Source organism: Somniosus microcephalus, chromosome 13 (genome assembly GCF_052327205.1).
Source record: "Somniosus microcephalus isolate GS21.2 chromosome 13, FLI_Smic_1.0, whole genome shotgun sequence".
NCBI lineage: Eukaryota > Metazoa > Chordata > Chondrichthyes > Squaliformes > Somniosidae > Somniosus > Somniosus microcephalus.
In genome coordinates, this window is record NC_140999.1 from 23,261,342 (window position 1) to 23,281,196 (window position 19,855).

The 19,855-nt window shown below is 43.5% G+C and overlaps 1 protein-coding gene across 2 annotated transcripts in view; it reads left to right on the forward strand.

Moving 5' to 3' along the window:
- Positions 1-4,693: 4,693 nt before the first annotated feature.
- Positions 4,694-19,855, forward strand: part of LOC147108127 (protein strawberry notch homolog 2-like) — a 175,184-nt gene continuing 160,022 nt past the window's right edge. Inside the window, exon 1 of one of the 2 annotated variants that reach the window (XM_086004619.1) lies at positions 4,694-4,902. The gene's annotated coding sequence lies outside the window, so the exon portion shown is untranslated. Of the gene's footprint in view, positions 4,903-5,031; positions 5,705-19,855 lie in introns of those variants that run through there. The other variant, XM_086004620.1, reaches the window with a different exon arrangement.

Consider the following 19,855-nt stretch of genomic DNA (forward strand, 5'->3'; position numbering starts at 1 on the left):
CGAGTGTACTCGGTCATCCAAGACGCGACCTCGTACGCGGATGCTATCAAGCTCCTCAAGGACCAGTACACGCGCCCAGTGAACGAAGTGTACGCCAGGCACCTCCTGGGGAGTCGTAAACAACAACCTGGGGAATCGACCGTGGAATACCTTCAGGCACTGTCTGTGCTTGGCCGGGCCTGTGGTTGTAAGGATGTAAAGGCCGCCGTGTACACAGAGGAACTTATCCGGGACGCTTTTGTAGCGGGCCACAGATCCAATTACACACGACAGCGACTGTTGGAGCAGAGTAACCTCGACCTCAACAAGGCCTCTGAACTCGCACTATCGTTGGATGCAGCCTACCAGGGCATGGATGCCTACTCCTCTGCACCGTGGACGCCGCGGGGAATGACAGCCTGGGACACGGTAGGACCGCCTCATAGCGCCGTGCCACCCCAGCCACACCCCAACAACGGCCCAACTACCGCAGCAGTGTCCCAAGGCCAGACAGCAGTGCCCCAAGGCCAGAAATGCTACTTCTGTGGCCAGGCAAAACACCCCAGAGCGCGCTGCCCGGCGAAAAACGCGATCTGCTCGGGCTGCGGGAAGAAGGGACACTACGCTAGCGTCTGCAGGGCCAAAGCCACCCCGAACCCCAGCAGCGACGCGTGTGGGCCATGCGGGCCGCCATTTTGGACCTCCCCGGCCGTGTGTGAATCACCGGTACAGCAGCCATTTTGGACGCCTCCAGCCACATGGGGATCATGGACGCCGCCATCTTGGACGACAGCCGGGACGCAGCAGGCCCCCGACACCGCCTCATCTGATACCCGCAGCGACACACCGACCCCTACGCTGGCATCCGTTACACTGGACCAAGCGAGACCGCACCAACTGGCCAGTTCCACAATGGACATTAAGGTAAATGGTCACGATACAATCTGCCTTTTTGACTCTGGGAGCACGGAGAGCTTCATCCACCCCGACACGGTGCGGCGTTGCTCTCTCCCAGTCCTGCCTGCGCAACAGCGGATTTCTATGGCCTCCGAGTCCCAGTCGGCGGACATCGGCGGCTACTGCGTGGTGACACTCGTAGTAGACGGGACCGTGTACGATCATTTTAAACTTCTGGTCCTGCCTGACCTCTGCGCTGCCGTCCTGCTGGGGTTAGATTTTCAGTGCCACCTTAAAAGTGTTACGATGGCGTACGGTGGACCCCTACCCCCACTCACAGTCCGCAGCCAGCAGCTTCCAAATTGCCCGCCGCGCACCAGGTGCAACCTCTCCACACTCAGAGTCACCCCCCCACCACTGTTTGCTAACCTCACCCCCGACTGTAAGCCCATCGCCACAAAGAGCAGGCGATACAGTGCCGGGGACAGGGTTTTCATTAAAACCGAAGTGGAGCGGCTCCTGAAAGAAGGGATTATTGAGGGCAGCACCAGCCCCTGGCGAGCCCAGGTTGTGGTCGTTAAGACCAGCGAGAAGCAGCGCCTGGTCATCGACTACAGCCAGACAATAAATCGCTACACCCTGCTGGACGCCTACCCACTCCCCCGTATAGCTGATATGGTCAACCAGATCGCGCAGTACCGCGTCTTCTCGACCATTGACCTGAAATCAGCATACCACCAGCTCCCCATCCGCCCTGAGGACCGCCAGTACACTGCCTTTGAGGCAAACGGCCGCCTCTATCACTTCCTTAGGGTTCCCTTTGGCGTCACCAACGGGGTCTCCATCTTCCAAAGGGAGATGGACCGGATGGTAGATCAAAATGCGTTGCAGGCCACTTTCCCATATCTGGACAATGTGACCATCTGCGGCCATGACTTGCAGGACCATGACGCAAACCTCGAAAAATTCCTCCGCACCGCCCAACTCCTAAACCTGACATATAACAAGGAGAAGTGCATATTCCGCACAAACCGCCTCGCCATCCTTGGCTGTGTTGTGGAACACGGAGTCATCGGCCCCGACCCCGACCGGATGCGTCCCCTTATGGAACTTCCACTGCCCCACTGCCTCAAGGCCCTGAAGAGGTGCCTAGGGTTTTTCTCCTATTACGCCCAGTGGGTCCCCTACTATGTGGACAAGGCCCGTCCGCTGATCAAGTCCACCTCTTTTCCCTTGACGGCAGAGGCCCGCTTAGCCTTCCACCGTATCAAGGAGGACATTGCCAAAGCCACCATGCACGCAGTGGACGAATCCATCCCCTTCCAGGTGGAAAGCGACGCGTCCGACTTTGCCCTGGCCGCTACCCTCAATCAGGCGGGGAGACCCGTGGCCTTCTTTTCACGAACCCTCCAAGGCCCGGAGACCAGACACTCCGCTGTTGAGAAGGAGGCCCAGGCGATTGTGGAGGCTGTGCGTCATTGGAGGCACTACCTGGCCGGAAAACGATTTACCCTGCTCACTGACCAGCGTTCAGTTGCTTTTATGTTTAACAACAAGCAGAGGGGCAAAATCAAAAATGACAAGATCTTGAGGTGGAGAATCGAACTTTCCACCTACAACTACGAGATCTTGTACCGGCCAGGGAAGCTAAATGAACCCCCGGATGCGCTATCGCGTGGCACCTGCGCCAGCGCGCAGATCGATAGACTACGGGTCCTCCACAATGACCTCTGCCACCCGGGGGTCACCAGGTTCTTCCACCTCATCAAGGCCCGCAACCTGCCTTACTCTATTGAGGAGGTCAGGACCATGACCAGGAACTGCCAAGTCTGTGCTGAGTGCAAACCACACTTTTATAGACCAGACAGGGCCCACCTGATAAAAGCCACTCGCCCCTTCGAGTGCCTGAGCGTTGATTTTAAAGGGCCTCTCCCCTCCTCCGACCGCAATGTGTACTTCCTCAATATTATTGATGAGTACTCCCGTTTCCCGTTCGCCTTCCCCTGCCCGGACATGACCAGTGCCACGGTCATTAAATGTCTGAACAACCTCTTCACCCTGTTCGGCTTCCCCAGCTATATCCATAGCGACCGGGGCTCATCGTTTATGAGCGACGAACTCCGTCAGTACCTGCTAACTAGGGGTATTGCCACAAGCAGGACCACCAGTTACAACCCCCGGGGGAACGGACAGGTGGAAAGAGAAAATGCGACAGTTTGGAAGGCCGTCCTGCTAGCCTTAAAGTCTAGGGGCCTTCCAACCTCCCGCTGGCAGGATGTGCTCCCCGATGCGCTCCACTCTATTCGGTCACTGCTCTGCACTGCCACTAACGCCACCCCTCATGAGAAAATGTTTGTCTTCCCAAGGAAGTCCACATCAGGGACATCGCTACCGCCATGGCTGACGTCCCCAGGGCCGGTCCTACTGAGAAGACACGTGAGGACCCATAAAACGGACCCCCTGGTCGAGAGGGTCGACCTCCTCCACGCCAACCCCCAGTATGCTTACATCGCATACCCGGACGGGCGGGAGGACACAGTCTCCATAAGAGACCTTGCACCCTCGGGGACCACAGTAACCCACTACCCACTACCACCCCCCCCCCACGATCCGATATCCAGCCCCAGCAGACGGCAGGCCTGGGCCCCGCGACCCGCTCGACATCTACGAGGACGACACGCCTGTGCCACAGCCTACGCTGGACTCGACGCCGGAAGCTTCACTACCCCTGCCGTCGCCACGCCGATCACAGCGGCAGACAAGACCTCCGGAGAGACTCCAATACACTAACTTTTAATACACTTCACCCCGCCGGACTCAATTTTAAACAAGGGGTGAATGTGGTAAACCACTGTTTGTATTCCTGTTTGTCCTGTTTGTATTCCACTGTGTACATGCCTGGACATGCCTCGGCTGACTCCTCCCACAGGTCCTAGTATAAAGGTGACTGCTCCCCAGCCCTTGTATCCTGGACCGGTCGACCACTCGAGGCAGACCTCCATTCTGTTGTTAATAAAAGCCTTTAGTTACTCTTCTAACTCTCAGTCTTTTAGGAGTAATTGATAGCGCATCACAGCCTTCATGCTGGGGTAGCTTTAGGGACAAGGCGTGCAAGATGATGAGGAACACACACACACATACACAGCCAGCCTTCATGCTGGGTTGCTTTAGGGACAAGGCGTGCAAGATGATGAGGAACACACACACACATACACAGCCAGCCTTCATGCTGGGTTGCTTTGGGGACAAGAAGGTGTGCAAGATGATGAGGAACACACACACAGCCTTCATGCTGGGAGAGCTTTGGGGACAAGGCGTGCAAGATGATGAGGAACACACACACACATACACAGCCAGCCTTCATGCTGGGGGAGCTTTGGGGACAAGAAGGTGTACAAGATGATGAGGAACACACACACAGCCTTCATGCTGGGGGAGCTTTGGGGACAAGGTGTACAAGATGATGAGGAATACACACACACATACACAGCCAGCCTTCATGCTGGGTTGCTTTGGGGACAAGGTGTACAAGATGATGAGGAACACACACACACAGCCTTCATGCTGGGGGAGCTTTGGGGACAAGAAGGTGTACAAGATGATGAGGAATACACACACACACAGCCTTCATGCTGGGTTGCTTTGGGGACAAGAAGGTGTACAAAATGATGAGGAACACACACACACAGCCTTCATGCTGGGTTGCTTTGGGGACAAGAAGGTGTACAAAATGATGAGGAACACACACACACACACAGCCTTCATGCTGGGGGAGCTTTGGGGACAAGGTGTACAAGATGATGAGGAACACACACACACAGCTCCCCCAATATGAAGGCTGCCTTTCCAAGCCTGACGTCAAATAGAGGAAGCGGCGCGTGTGAAGGCAGAAATGGCGGCGAAGCAGGAAGTGGAATGAGAGCAGGGGGTGCAGTGAGCGGAGAGGCAGCGCCGCCGACACACACAAACAACAGGCACTTTATGGATTAAAACCCACGGCGTTCAAATCGTCTCATTCGCACACAGGTCGGTACCTTCAGCCTTTTTTTGGTTTAAAAAAAAAATAATTAGAAAACCCCCCAAAAAAACCAAACAGCGAGCGGGAGGTGCGCGGCGCTGCCGACGAGCCAGTCCTGTAAATCGAGCGGCAGGCTGTGTAGGCCTCTGGCTTACAACTTGGGCTTCTCCTTCCCCATTGCCCTGCTCGGCCTCTCAGTATCGATATTACAGCTTCTCCCTCTCCCAGCACAACAACTAAAAAAGCCGCCTAAAAATCTGTAAAATGAAACGGAATATGTTCATATTTTGTGGGGGAGACAGCGCTGGTTTAAATTGTTGTGAAACTACGTTCTGAGACGTGTTGACGTTTTGCTAAAGTTTAGATCAAAAGGTGGGGGGGAAAGTTTTCTTTATAAGAGTTTCTTTTCTCGGGCTCCCTCCCTTAGCAAGGTGATGTTGGAAGTGACGAATTTAAAACAATTTTTAAGTTAAAACAACTCTTGTTTAATAGTACAGGGAAGTGATCTCATCGAGATGATCTGACAAGGATTCTATTGTGCAAACATTATTGGTACAAACAGTCCGAGGAAACCGTCTCTGGCTCTCGATATTAGAAAATAGTCTTCTGTCATATTTTATATTTCAAAAAAAAGGCAAGGCGAGCCGCGCTGCTCTCTTAAGTCGAGGCGTTTTTCCCCCCTCCCTCCCCAATAAGTCGAGCTGTGTCTGGATGCAATTCCACAAAAGCCGAAGTTCATTTGGTCCTTTCTCAACGATTTATCGAACAGAAAGCGGCTGTTTAAATTATTAAACGTCGACAAATTAGAAGGTAATTGTGTGATAACGTTTAAAAAGACGATTGTGGGCGCTGCTTTCCTCCTTGAACGCTTTTGATTGTTCTTTAATCCTGTTGTAACTTATTTCCGCTTATCGGCACCACATCACGTAGGGTGGGAACGATTTTGGGTTAACTTGGAAGAGCAAAATAAAATCCTCTCGGCGTCTTTCTGTCCGAAGTTTGAAGCCATATCTTTTTTTCTCTCCCTTACTTGTTTTTCCATGGGAAAAAAACTGTTTGGTTAGCACAGTGGGGTTAATATGTTAAGGCGAGATTAGTTACTCGTATTAATTGCACTGTTTAATTTGGGAAGTTTTTGTTACTTTTGTACGTGGTTGGTTGTATTGTGCTTCAGGGAGCAGATTCTACGAAATCATAACGTATAAAAGATAAACTTTTGCTACTTTCAGTGGTTTTTTTTTGTTGCCTGTGAAACATCTTCGTGTGCGATATGATATAAAGTGACCAGATAATTTTGATAGGCTCCCTCTGCGGAGGACAAATGTGGCACGCTATGTCGTGTTAGTGTTGGGCATGTAACGTTCTTGAGCAAATCAGGCCCAGTGTGCCAGCTGACCTCATTGAAATACCACAAGGCCTTTTAAGTCACTATGGTCTACACTGTAGATTCCGATAGCTTGCCAAGTTGGGAAATCTTATGAAGGCGCTTATTTTACCACGATTTCTGCAATTCCCAGTAACATGAGTACCAGGATTGAGCTGGTGCAAGAGTAGAAAATAGCAGTTACACTCACCTCCCACTGACCTGCTTTCCCCAGGGAGAATCCTGACTTCTTTGTCCCTGTGCTGAAGTACCCAAAAGCTCAAAACAAATAATTCATTCCCACAGCAGCATTGTATAATTTGATTAAGAGCCCAATCCTAATATGATTTTTGTTAAAGAATTGAATCTGGGTATGCAAACTGCAATCAGCTTGCCTCCCAAATGGGTTAGTTTATACTTTTACTAATGTATTAGATTTTAATATTTAAGTAAAATCAAGTTGATAATTGAAAAGAACAATATGCATTTAATTTAGCATCATTGCAAAAGTAATCTCCCAGCAGAAGTAAGAAGCTTAATTTTGTAAAGTTGCATTTTTCTTTTTCTTGGACCTTATTAAAACATAACAAACTCATTGCTGAATTTAATGGTGATGACATTTCTTTTATCAAACTAGTCTCATTAAATATTCCTTGTATTTAAAGAGTTGTTTTTAATAAATTCAGCAAAGTATATTGAGACAACAGAACTAATAATTTTCCACAATGCCCAATTGCAACTGGCATCTTTTAGTTCAGGCTGAAGTCGGAATCCTGCTTGAAGCACTTGTTTTTATTAAAAAAAAAAAAAATTCACGTGCAAACTCTCCTTCCCCAAGACAAAACCTGTACTTTTGAACCTTGTCACCGTGATGACTTGAGAGTTCCTGTTTTAAAATTAAGTTTATTGTACAAAACTATATTCCGTATGGGAAAAGAACAGGGGAGTGGGACTAATTGAATAGCTTTCTCAAAGAACTGGCACAGGCACAATGGGCCGAATGGCATCTTTCTGCACTGTAAGAGATCTATGATTCTATGAACATCTTTGATAATGCACAGTTTAAAAAAAAAAGTTTGAGCATGATATGGTAACATGAAACTAAGAATATGATTTTACACTTTTAATCGTTGCTTTAGTTACAGTATCAATTGTTGTTGTATTCTTTATCTTGATCTTGCACATTGTCATTTTTATGCATGCTTGAAAGTGTCAACATCCAGTTCATTAACAAGGTCATGCTACATTGCTGCTTTTCTGTTTCTTTTCACCTACAAAGTTTTCAATTCAGAATTAATATCCAGCTAGGAATTTCTGACCCTTGGCTGCTCTAAGCAGTTCTGAAGGCCGATTAATATGTTTATTGTAAATAATGTGCGGTTTAGAGGCTCTCTGTGGGTTGTTCCCACCCTTCCTCCTTCTTTCAAAGCCAGTTTTACTTTGGTAATTTTGCATATGCCTCTGTCTCACATGTTGCCTATTTAGCACAGCTGATACGTTTATGTAAGGCTTAAAGTTCTTATTGTTTACACATTCAGTAACATCTACATAAGCTGTAGAACATGTAAGCCATGGTGATTAAATATCCCACACCTACCCTGCTGTCACAAATAGCTGATTTAGACAGGTGGTATGTTATTAAAACAAATCTGGGAAGATTACTGATTGAAGTTTTTTTTCAACAAAAAATTCCGATAAAAGTGTCCAAACTCCACAAATCTATAGCGTGGGTTAGAATTGTTTCACTTTAGCATGTTGGCCTGTTTTTGCTGCGAGCTCAGGCTACTAGTTGAATATTTAAACAAATGTGTACATGCAAATTTGCATTAGTAGGTATTTTAATAGCCTAGTTGTCATAAGATGGGTAGAAACTGCTTATAAATTCTGTACAAAAGTAGTATAATAGCAGGGAGAGAGAAATGGTCAACTGAAGTTACTTATGTTGTGGAAGATTAAAACCTGGTTTGTATGACGTCAGCTCACTTATACTTTTTGGTGTATTGCACTACATTTATGTAATAATTCAAACATAATACGAAAATATTTCTCCAGAAAATTGGCTAGGATACCTCCTTGCTCTTCTGAATCTTTTACACCCATCTAAGCCGGGAGACAGGGCTGTGGTTTACCATTTCATCTGGCACTCTCTTAGTACTGCTCTGTAGCGTCAGCTTTGATTGTGTGCTCCAGAACCTGGAGTGGGCTTGGAACCTCTAACCACCTTACCCAGACGAGAGTCTAACCACTAAGCCAAGCGAACACTTGCCTGGTGTAGGATACAGAAAAATATCACACTAGTGCAATAGGGGGTGCTCTTCTGAAGTTGGGACTGTGACACATTATTGGGGCAGAGTACTGGGAGCTTTACTCTGCATTTGGTTATACTATATCTGTGCTTGAAATAGTACTTCCCAGGGAGTGTAGAAGTTCTAACTTGGGTTTGTGACATGCTTGATGGGGTTTACAAGAAATGAGACTAAAATTGTGGAGTACAGTTATCTTTTCCTTCTTCCTGATACTCAACAAAAGGATTAGAAAACTGTCTGCTACAAAACCAACATGACTGCCATCTATCAATGTCCTTCTGAGGCCTAAGTGTCAACTACATTTTTGTGCAATCGACATGCCCAGTGGCAATTGGATCACGGCTGGTCATTACACTTTACAGTCAATCAAGAGACAAACTTTTCCTTAAATTTAAATCCAGGACCCAGAGGTGAAAAGAGGCAATCCTGAGGCAGTGATTTTAGTACTGTTTTGAACCCTGCTAATTGAACTTAGTTTAAACCAGGGGATTATGAATTGAAGTTTATGAAGTCAAACAAAGAAAGCCTTGACGGTGGGTGGACAATGAGCAGAGTCATATAAATTACTAGAATAACCTAATTGGATGTTTGATTCAAATATACAAAATAAATTCAGCTTGGCAAGCAGAGAAAATGTCCTAACATGGCTTCTTTGTTACTGATGGGAAGCGTGTGCTGATCATTTTAACAGTGGTGATGGGAGGTTTGCAATACATTAAATTTATAAGATGAGTATCAGTAATACAATTATGATTGTGTTCTTTAATGGTTTAGCTATATTAATACTCCTGTGAAGTGCCTTGGGATATATTGCTACGTTAAAGGTGCTATATAAATACAAGTTGTTTTTGTAATGTAATACCTTAGCATCGCAATCTTTTCATAGTTGCTGATGTTTCTAGTATTCTCACATTATCTAGATGCAGTAATATAGCAGCATTATATTGTCTAAACATGATTAGTCATAATGTTGTCCAATCCTAGTTCTGTTTCGAACTGAAAGCACAAAGCTATTAATGTTTAAAAAAAGGAAGCAAAGAGTTGCAATTAAGTTGAACATCCCACAGTTCATTTATGTATTCCTATTTTCTTTCCATTTATTTGGTACAATTGGTGGGTGCTAATGACATATTTGAAGGAACTACCTTGGAAGAGTTATTAAATCTGATGTAAGGGAACTGTATTAACATTCACAATTGAAGCTAAAGCACATTATATCTGTATAGATGTTAATTTGGCTGGTTGTACTGCCAGGCCCCCCTCAGTAACTTCCTGATGCTGATTTTTCTCAATGATACAGTATCAGCAAAAACATGCTAAAACACACCAGGATTTTTTTTAAACAAAAAGCTGTGTCTCTTCCTGTTTTCAAAAATGTGTTCTCTCTTGAAGGGAACGACTTATGCTGGCAAACAGTCTCAGTGGTGGTAGCTGCCTTTCAGTACCTTGTCCAATTGGCTATTCTTTGTGGGTGCCTGTACAGTGAGTGTTGGCAGGTTGCTCAACCATGGGGAACGTGACAGCTGAGCTTGATCCTGTCCTCATTCAGCAATCTCACACGCACGCCACCAGATAGTGGTCAGAAGCAGGAACCATGGCTTTATTTTTAACACTGGGGGCATGGAGACCAGTTGTAACATCCAGTTGCCACCCAGATAAGGTTGGTTAACTCGAAGCAACAGAGATCCAACTTGGAACCATCCTTTGGCTTGATGCCACACCTTTACCTACTGGGCTATCGAGGGAGATCTGAATGGTTTAACTTGTCTAAATAGTGATATTGATGGTGGTTTTGTGATCTTTTAACTTGTATGAACATTATTTCCAAATTAATTTGTAACACTACATTTTATTCATAATAGAATAAATAATTTGTGGCAAATTTGAAACCAAGCTGTTGTATTTAAGTATTATGGACAACACATTCACTGACCAGATTGAAGAATGTTAGCACGATTAACTGTTTGCCGGTCTTGGAAGTTTGTTTTTAAAGGTTGCTAGTGCAGTGTTTTTTATCCGAAGTTCTTAAGTGGTGTTTTCTGCAGGAATTTCATTGTTAAAAACTGAATGTTGGGAATGTTGGCCAACAGGAGGGTTAAGACGTAATTGGCCAGCTACTGTGATTCAGTATCCAATAGCCAGAATAATTGGATAATAATTGTTTAAGGCAAAACATTAATGAGGTCCCATTTTTATCGGTACACCTGGATAGTATAACTTCATACTTTTGTCTAAAGAAATAGAGTGTCACTTCCTTGACTGTAAAGGCATTGCCTAGTGTAGTAGTTAGTCAGACAGATCAGAAGTTTCAGGTTTGATTTTTTTTGTGTGTGCTTAATTAATCGATTTCAGCTGGGGCTGGAATTGGCTCCTGTGTCGCCGTGCCGACGAGGATTTGGTTCCTCACTGTTATCCAGTGGTGTCTGCTGGAAAGGGAAGAACAGGATGTCATTCAGTTGTGATACCCTTTGATGTAAGAAAAAGGAGGCTTACCATCAAGTAACTTTAAAGTAAGCTTTAAGTAACTTATAAACACACTATATACAAGAGAGGTCTTTACCATGCCTCTGGTAGAAGCCTCTTACAATACTGAACAGACCAGTATTTATACCAGTCCAACAGGAAGTGACACATGACAGGAAGTGAGGTATGTACATAGTTCACAGTTCACAGGAAGTGATGACATAACTTCCCGGAAGTTATTATTTTTATCACACCCTTCAAGGTGAAATAGTTTCCAGACACACCCTGTCTAACTTCATACATGGAGAATAGTTATTTGGGCACGGCACTGGGAGGTTGCTGGTAAGTGTGAAATTGTACAGCATCTTGAAGAGAAGGAGGGAGCAAATTGAGCCGGGGGCGGTAAGCAGAAAAGTGCGAGGGGGAAAAAAAATTCTCAAATAGTTAGTGTCACCTGCCATACACAGTCAATGATCCTGGTAATCATTTATCACTGGAATACTGCATTCCGTTTAACGCACCAAACCTTTGGAAAGATATATTGACCTTGGAAGGGATACAGCACAGATTCACCAGAATTATACCAGGGCTTAAAGAGTTAGATTGCATAAACTTGGCCTGTATTCCCTTAAGTTTAGAAGATTGAGGGGTGATCTAGATGAGGTATTTTAAAATGCTTGGGGGATTCAATAAGGTCGATGCAGAGAAACTATTTCTTCTGGTGGGGATATCCAGAACAAGTGGGCATAATCTTAAAATTAGAGCCAGGCCATTTAGGAATTAAATCAGGAACCACTTTTTCGCACAAATGGTAGCTGAAATCTGGAACTTTCTCCCCCAAAAGGCTGTGAATACTCGGTCAATTGAAACTTTCCAGATTGAGAGTAGGAATAAATGGGTCTTTTTCGGGGTGGCAGGTGGTGACTAGTGGGGTACCGTAGGGATCAGTGCTTGGGCCTCAGCTATTCACTATATATACCAATGATTTGGATGAGGGAACCAAATGTAATATTTCCAAGTTTGCTGACGTCACAAAACTAGGTGAGATTGTGAGTTGTGAGGAGGATGCAAAGCGGCTTCAAGGCGATTTAGACAAGTTGAGTGAGTGGGCAAATACGTGGCAGATGCATTATAACGTGGATAAATGTGAAGTTGTCCACTTCGGTAGGAAAAACAGAAAGGCAGAGATTTATTTAAATGGTGATAGATTGGGAAATGTTCATGTACAAAGGGACCTGGATGTCCTTGTACACCAGTCACTGAAAGCAAACACGCTGGTGCAGCAAGCAGTTAGGAAGGCAAATGGTATGTTGGCCCTCATTGCAAGAGGATTTCACTTCTTTTGTCCGATCGCAGCCCTGCCTTCGATCTAATTTCTTTTCTTTCCAGTTTTGAAGAAGGGTTCGACCCGAAACATCAACTCAAATTTCTCTCCACGGATGTTGCCTGACCTGCTGAGTTTTTCCAGCATTTTCTGTTGTTATTTCGGGTTTCCAACCTCTGCAGTATTTTGCTATCGTAGAGGAGCAAGGATGTCTTACTACAGTTATACAGGGCCTTGGTGAGACCACACCTGGAGTACTGTGTGCAGTTTTGGTCTCCTTACCTAAGAAAGGATATACTTGCCATAGAGGGAGTGCAGCGAAGGTTCACCAGACTGATTCCTAGGATGGCAGGACTGTCGTATGAGGAGAGATTGGGTCGACTAGGCCTGTATTCACTAGAGTTTAGAAGAATGAGAGGGGATCTCATTGAAACGTATAAAATTCTGACGGGGCTCGACCGACTGGATGCAGGGAGGATGTTTCCCTTGACTGGGGCCTCTAGAACGAGGGGTCGCAGTCTCAGAATACGGGGTTGGACTTTTAGGACTGAGATGAGGAATTTCTTCACTCGGAGGATGGTGAACCTGTGGAATTCTCTACCACAGAAGGCAGTGGAGGCCAAGTCACTGAATATATTTAAGAAGGAGATAGATAGATTTCTAGACGCAAAAGGCATCAAGGGGTATGGGGAGAGAGCGGGAATATGGTATTGAGATAGAGGATCAGCCATGATATTGAATGGCGGAACAGGCTCGAAGGGCCGACTGGCCTATTCCTCCTATTTTTCTACGTTTCTATGAGAGCAATAGATTTTTGTTAGGTATAGGTATCGCGGGATGTGGAGCAGGGGTTGGTAAATGGCGTTGAGGTACAGATCAACCAGAATCAAATTGAATGGCAGAAGGCTTGAAGGGCTGAATGGCTGACTCCTTTGTTTCTATTGTGATTGCTGGAGAAACAGATCTGGAAAGTCTGGTCCCAATAATTTTCATGTTTGACTTGGTTTCCAAATGATGTGATATTGACTGCAATCATCACTTATCATATATTAGTAGTTTCACATTACTGTGCGATCAAAGAATTTTTAACACTGCATAATGAAAGGTTCAATTTTTAAAATCAATTTAAAATCCATCTTAAAGGAAAAACGGGCGAGAAACTGATCACTGAAAATTGTCCAAGTAATGCAACCAAATGATTTTCATGGGTCATAGGCCTAGGTACATCTTTGGTACCTACCACAAGCTCAAGTTTCAGTCTTCATCCTTTTGAAATAGGACACTCCCAGTCATCAAAACAAAGTGAGATTACATGACATGGTGGCTGACACTGTAGAACCTGGTATATAGATTGCCCCTTTTTCATTTGTTTCTTTTCTTTTGAATATGATTGAAAAACATAAATTGCAGAATTGACTTATAAAAGGGTATGACTTTACACTACACTAGATTTTAAGTAAATAAGACATGTTCTGTGGAGCATTTGCTTTTTTATATAAAGAAAAACCTACTTTTGATTAAATTACTTTATTCTCAAGTTTGGGTAAATTAATAAGCTGTTCATTTGATAGCCTCTTGGAAGAGTAAGTTGACGGGAAGTGCATACAAATGGTAAGATTTTTTAACATATTATAGATATCCTAATTCTTGCACTCCATTTGCCTTCCAAGTCACTTCACCCGTATATATGCTCCAAAGGATTTATATACAGTAATAGATAAAAACCAAAACTGCTGGAAATACAACAGGTAGACAGCATCTATGAGAAAAATGGGTTAATAATTTGGGTGGAACTCCCATCAGGACTGTTCTGATGAAGAGTCCCACCTAAATGATTAACCTTTCCTTCACGTGGTGTTTTCTGACCTGACTCATAGTTACACAATTTTCTGTTTTTATTCCAGATTTCCAGCATTTAGTGTGTTTAAAAATCTGTACAAAATATAGATGCTCCCTATCACTTCCCTTTGAGAATATAAAAAAGTAAAATGAAATGGTGATTTTGGTGTGTTTTATTGATGTTGGGACCCAGCAAATAAAATGGTTAAAACATTAGTATATCTACTTTTGATGATAAATGAATCAGTCTATACAACAATTTGAGTAATATCAGCATTCCCAATAGGATCCCATAATTTGACGCTAATTTGGTCTTTATAATTAAACGGATAAAGGTCTGAATAACTTGATGTTAATTCTGAGTAGCGAAGAACCAGTACAAATATAGAACTTGCACTCGAACTACTGCTGAGAGGGGAAAGACCTGTATCAGTTGATCGCACTTCATTGGTCCAGAAGTGTACTTTATAGAGTGTGAAACCCAGATATCGTAGCTCTGTGGAGCATGTGAAATGGAAGTCTGCATCTCTGGAGCTTGGCAGTATAAAGCAGAGCACACTTAAAAACCCCTTCTAAGGTGGCTGAAAACTGGATGAGATTTTTAATAAGAGTTGAGCGTGGGCTAGAGTATTTTTGTGGAGCCGGAAGGAAAAAAAAATGTTTGGCTCTCTCTAAGCAGCCATTAGCTCACTCAATGCCTGGTACAACTTCGCCCATTTATACCTGAATATTGCAAACAAGGTCGTACAACTGGTGTAGGACCTCGATTTGCATATTTAAATAGCCTCTTAAGGCAGGCGTATTGATTGCCCATTTACAGGTGTGCCTGTAAATGGGCAATCAGGCGAGCCTTGGGCATCAATTCAATTCAATTCAATTCAATTCAAATCGCTTTATTGGCATGACAAGGTACATCTTATGTTGCCAAAGCATCGAAAAACATTCATGGTTGTACACAAAAATACAGATCTATCCATACAGTGTACAAACAGATATATCCCCGAGTGTATAAATATACATTCATATAATTTGTATATACTCTCTTTTTTATATTTAGTGGTTGTCCCTCTGTTTATGGCAAGCTGTAACGTAGTGTGCTGCTAAGGTTACACAATTTCTCTCTTCCCCTAGTAGGTATGGGAGTTTTTGGTCGTCATTCAAATTTCTGAATTCCGGGCATATTTTTGTGAATTTTGGGTAGAAATTCTCCCTTATGCCCTGATATTTTCTACAAGCTGTGAGGAAGTGCATCTCTGTCTCCACCACTCCCTGACTGCAGTGAGAGCATATCCTGTCCTCTCTTGGTAGCCGGGTCTGCCTGTGTCTACCTTTTTCGATCGCCAGGCTATGTTCACTAAGTCTGTACATTGTCAAGGTTTTTCTCAGTTTGCTATCCTTTACCCTGGTCAGGTAATCAGCCATGTTGCATTGTCTGTTTAGGGCCAAGTAGCATTTGAGTTTGCTTTGGGTTTTTGTTGTTTCTGCCCAATATGACAGATATTTTTCCTTTTGCTTAGCGACGATTGTGTTGGGTCGAATTCTCTCAGTACATCAACATTTCTTGCCTCCCTCAGTCTTTCCTTCTATAATCTCCAGGCTGTTAAAACTGCCTGGCATCACCTAATCACTCCTTGATTTACCCTTTGCCCATCTTCTCATTGCTCTTCAATCTTATTGATACTTGAACTGTAGACATTGGGTTTTCACCTTTTGTGTTGCAATAAAAAATGCCATGCATTCAAGTAGTTTTCACCTGATCTGAATTTCAGTTTCCAGAGCTTAATGCGCTGGCTGACCAATACTGCAGGCATTGCAGTATATCTGGTGTAGCGTGAACTATCACTGTGGCGTTTTCATAGGGTATATTTAATGTTTTACATAATTTCTTACTAGCTTATATACAGCTGGTGACATTGTGACATTAGACAGTTTTGTTTAGAGGTGGTAAAGTGACATGGCAGTCATTTTACCAGGATGACTTTTTCTTTATACATTAACAATAGCATTTTTGTGTGTAATACTTAACTAAATATTTACTAGATTGGGGAAGGGAATTTCTTATGTGCCATTTATACCAAAAAGCAATTCCAGCTGAATGTGTTTACTTTTGAAATTTTAAGCATCATATACTGTAAACTGCAAACCTTATGCTAAAATTTGTTGTGCAATAACAGTTTAATGGTAAAAACAGATTCCCAACACTTCAAAGCTAGGCATATTCTAACATGAAATTCAATCTGCTAACAATATTTTTATGATTGAGAATGTAAGACTAAAGAAAAATGGACTGAATTTTGCTGTGAGTGGTGAATGAACAGAGCTGAAGGAATGAGCATCCACACTTGTAAAAGTACATTTTTGGTGCCAGAGAGGTTGTTTGGCAGTAATTTAGACTTCTCATTTCGTTAAAAGGGTACTTACACTGGAATGGACAAGCCCTAACCTTTTTGTGGCGAGTTTAGTCCGATTCTACGACGTCCATACAAAACTTCTCGCCGTTCAATACATTTCAATGGTGAGATGCTGTTTTCGCACAGCTTACGAAGAGGCAGCTTATCTCTGACAGCAACTTCCCGATTTTTCACCTTTAACTGCGAATGTGCACTCGCCCGAAGTGGCTGTCTGATTTGTACATAAGTAACGGTGAGCGCCGTTAGCCTCACCTTTATTTTCACAGCAAAATCGAGCCCCTTGTGGATTGAGATCATTCATATATTACATCATATAAGTTATGACTATGCTTCCAAATGCAGGAAGCTTCTTTATAAACTACATTCAACGAATGCTTGCGAGCATGAGGCACATTAAATACATTTTTTTGTTTCTGCTATGCTTGGTGGACAAATGCTTTTTTTAATTTGATAAGTGACTTTTTGTATGCTGCTTGTAATACTGTGCTTAGTTCTGGTGTCTTCATTTCAGCATTCTCATTTTTGTATTTGAGTTACAGATTTATTTCTTTTCACTGACATAACATAAGAAATAGGAGCAGGATTAGGCCATTCTGCCATTCAATCAGATCATAGATGATCATCTACCTTCACTCCACCTTCTTGCACTTTCGCCATATCCCTTGATTCCCTTAGATCGATAGATTTTTGGATACTATCTTGAATATACTCAACGATTAATCACCCACCGCTCTCTGAGGTAGAGAATTTCTCCTCATCTCAGTCCTAAATGGTCGACCCCTTATTTGGAGACTGTGGCCCCTAGTTGTAGATTCCCCAGCCAGGGGAAACTTCCTCCCAGCATCTACCCTGTCAAGCCCCTTAAGAATGTTATATGTTTCAATGTGATCACTTTGCATTCTTCTAAACTCTAGGAATATAGGCCTAGTCTACTCAATCTCTCCTCGTAGGACAATCGCCTCACCCAGGAATCAGTCTAGTAATGTTTATTTCTCAACTGAGAAATATAGTTGTGCAAAGGATAAGTTTTCAAACTGGGGTCTGCAAACTGAGGGAGCCAGCAAGAGATCATCAGGAAGTCTACAAGGCCATACAATTTGTTTGTCTGGGGTTGGGCATATAACTCACACCATGATCAATGTCTTAAGAATTTTACACATTACATAGAATTACATAGCATGTACAGCACAAAACAGGCCATTCAGCCCATCTGGTCCATGTTTATGCTCCACACAAGCCTCCTCCCACCCCTCTTCATCTAACCCTAACCACCTATTCCTTTCTCCCTCGTGTTTATCTAGCTTCCCCTTAAATGCATCTATGCTCGTCACCTCAACTACTCCTTGTGGTAACGAGTTCCACATTCTAACCACTGAGAAAAGAAGTTTCTCCTGAATTCCCCATTGGATTTATTAGTGACTATCTTGAATTTCTGCCTTCTAGTTTTGGTCTCCCCACAAGTGGAAACATCTTCTCTACGTCTACCCTAACATACCCTTTCATAATCTTAAAGCCCTCTATCAGGTCATCCCTCAGTCTTCCCTATTCTAGAGAAAAGAGCCCCAGCCTGTTCAATCTTTCCTGATGAGTATAACCTCTCCATTCTGGTATCATTCTTGTAAATCTGTTTTGCACCTTCCGTGCCTCCTATATGCTTTTTATAATATGGAGACCAGAATTGTCACTGTATTCCAAGTGTGGTCTAACCAAGGTTCTGTAGGAGGTTAACATAACTTTTCTGCTTTTCAGTTCTATCCCTCTAGAAATAAATCCTGGTGCTTTGTTTTTTAATATATGGCCTTATTAACCTGCATCGCTACTTGGTAACGATTTGAGTATCTGTACCCCTAGATCCCTTTCTCCTTTACCTCATTTGGACTCTCTTATTTTCCAAGGAGTATGTGGCATCCTTGCTCTTCCTACCAAAATGCACCACCTCACATTTATCGATATTGAAATTCAATCTACAGGGTATGAGTCCACAATGCAAAAGTGCCCCGGATTCAGTCCCAATTGGCAATCTCCCTCGTAGAGGAGGATGGCTGGTGTGTGAAGTGGTTAGTAAGACACAGTCTTCTGATGTTGGGGCTAGGTCACAGTGTTCGGAAAAAAAATACTGAAAGCTTTACTTTGCAACTAGCAGTGCTGACCTTGATGTGATTAACTGTGACAGTGAATGATAACATTGGAAAACTTCCTTTTTGTGGCATTGTCATCTGTTCCCTTGAGCACAAAATTAACACCCCATGGAAAAAAAAAGTGCAACTTAATAATGCATGTTTTATTGTAATTAATTGGACTTTTCCAAAAATGCACAAAATTCACCTAACATAATAAAATAGAAAGTTTGCTGAATTGAGCTGAAATGGATTTCTTCCAATTTTCTACCTTCCTGTTTTGGAGTATGGTTTCCATGGGTACTGGTCGTCTTCTGATACCTCACCCAAGTGGCTAATCATGAGAGTTTTGATCGACTATTTTTAAACATGGAGGCATCACAGCCGGGTAAGATCTTGTCATCCTCCAACAGCAGCACTTTCATACCTTGGAGAACTGGATAGTGATCAGGAGTGGGAATCCTAACTGATTTCCCGCCTCCCTGCTGCAGAGACCAGTTGTACTGTCGCTGCCATTCTAGTTGAGAGTGTCTCATTCCAGAGATCCAATCTGGGAATTTTCTGATATGTATGAAGAACCGATGTTTCAACAATATGATAAGGTATCATGTAAATGCAAGCACTGCATGTTTATGGAAAAACTCAACTTTATTTTGGTCCTTGTGGGTAACTCATTCAAAATTTCATTTGTGGGCTGTGGAAAGGTCGGTATAAGCTGAATTTCAGTGTGGAAAAAAATAAAATAACAGTGCTAATGATCTCTGTGTTTTTGACAATTCTTTGGAATATGAGTGGTAATTTTGGTTAGTAACTTTTTTAAATATTTGATGGGCTTGGCAGAATCATAGAAGTTTACGGCACAGAAGGAGATCATTTGGCCCATCATGTCTGTGCCAGTCGACAAATTGCTATCCAGCCTAATCCTATTTTCCAGCTCTTGGTCCGTAGCCTTGTAAGTGCGCATCGAAGTACTTTTTTAAATGTGATGAGGGTTTCTGCCTCTACCACCCTTTCAAGGCAGTGAGTTCCAGACCCCCACAACCCTCTGGGTGAAAAAATTGCTCCTCCACTCCCCTCTAATCCTTTTACCAATTACTTTAAATCTATGCCCCCTGGTTATTGACACCTCTGCTAAGGG